Below are 1,531 nucleotides of genomic sequence, written 5' to 3'. Positions count from 1 at the left end.
GGGGGAACCCTAGCCGCGCCGCCAGCCACCCCTCGAATCCGCTCCCCCCCCCTGTCGCCGCCGCCAGAGGGGACGCCGGCAAAGTCCGCGTGTCTCCAAGGATGGTGGCGGCGGGGCGTTCTTGCTCCTGTGGCGTCGAGATGCGGGGCCATGGCCTCCCGATGGTGCGGGGCGGGTTCCGCGGCGGGGCCTTCTTCTCTCGCGGTGGCGCCTCCCCTCTCCGGTTGGCAATCCTGTCCTCAGCGGCGTCCTTCCCTCCCAAGCTACGCGCACGAGAGCGGCGGTTTTTGGCTTTGGGGGCCACGACGGAGAGATCCAGCGCGTGGGCGCACTGCCCCTGTGTGCTGCGTTTTCCCCTGGCGCGTGCGCGCGGGCTGGCTGTGGGCGTGCATGGTGCGCCTCCTTTGTCCAGCGCATGCGCTGATGGCCGTGGCCGTGCGCCGATGGATGCTCCGTGCGCTGGTGCACTAGTAGAAAACGGAGCTTTAGCGCCGGTTCGTAAAGGCCTTTAGTGCCGGTTCCATAACCGGCACTAAAGTGTGGGCACTAAAGGCCCCCCCCCTTTTAGTACCGGTTCGTCGGCACGAACCGGCGCTAAAGTGCCACCACGTGGCGTGAGCTCGCGCCCTGGTATGGGTGACCTTTAGTACCGGTTGGTGTTACCAACCGGTACTAAAGGTTTTTAAATTTTTTTTTTTTGAAAATTTTGGAATTTTTTTTTCGATTTTTATTTTTTCTGAATTATTTGATGATTTATTCTCTAATCACCTCTCTTAACTGCTCAAGTGTGGATCACTCATTCCAAATCATCTAACTTCTCGACCGGTCACCCATCCCTCTCACTACTCTAGCCCAAGCACGCTTAACTTTCGGGTTCTATTCTCCTTCGTTTCCGAGTCTGCACTTGTTGTTTTCCTGACAATAGTAGGATGTCAATCCTATTAACCCTCAGGAGTTTAGCTTGAGCATGAAGTCACACATTTCACCGTTTGAGTTTGAAACTATTATTCTAAAACAGTAATTATTTAGTAACGCTAATATTTCTTGAATAAGTTTGACTATAGTTTGACCACAGTTTGACCATAGTTTGACCACAATTTGACCATAGTTTGACCAGATTTGACAAAAATTCAAAAAATTGAAATAATTATTTAGTAACACTAATATTCTTGAATAATTATGTAGTAACATTAATACTTCTTGAATAAGTAGTTTGACCAGATTTAACCAATTTTTTTTAAAAAAACTGAAATTTGATTATATCTTTTTTTCCTTTTGGAATTTGAGGATTCTAAAAAATTCCAAACAGGCCGTAGGCGGTCTCCATCGGATGCGGATTTTCGTGCTGAATTTTTTGATATATTATACGTTTTTTTCCGACATCGTATGCAAAAATTATAGCCGTTTTACATTTTCCCTACACTTTTTGCATAACATGTCCAAATTGTAGTTTTCAAATTTTCCTAACTAGTAGATGTAGTAATATAACTACCTCTCGAAGGATTTTATTTTTTAAAGTTTTTATCATTTT

The sequence above is a fragment of the Triticum aestivum genome, chromosome 3B, assembly GCF_018294505.1.
Source record: "Triticum aestivum cultivar Chinese Spring chromosome 3B, IWGSC CS RefSeq v2.1, whole genome shotgun sequence".
NCBI classification, from domain to species: Eukaryota; Viridiplantae; Streptophyta; class Magnoliopsida; order Poales; family Poaceae; genus Triticum; species Triticum aestivum.
Note: the sequence above shows the minus strand (reverse complement) of the source record.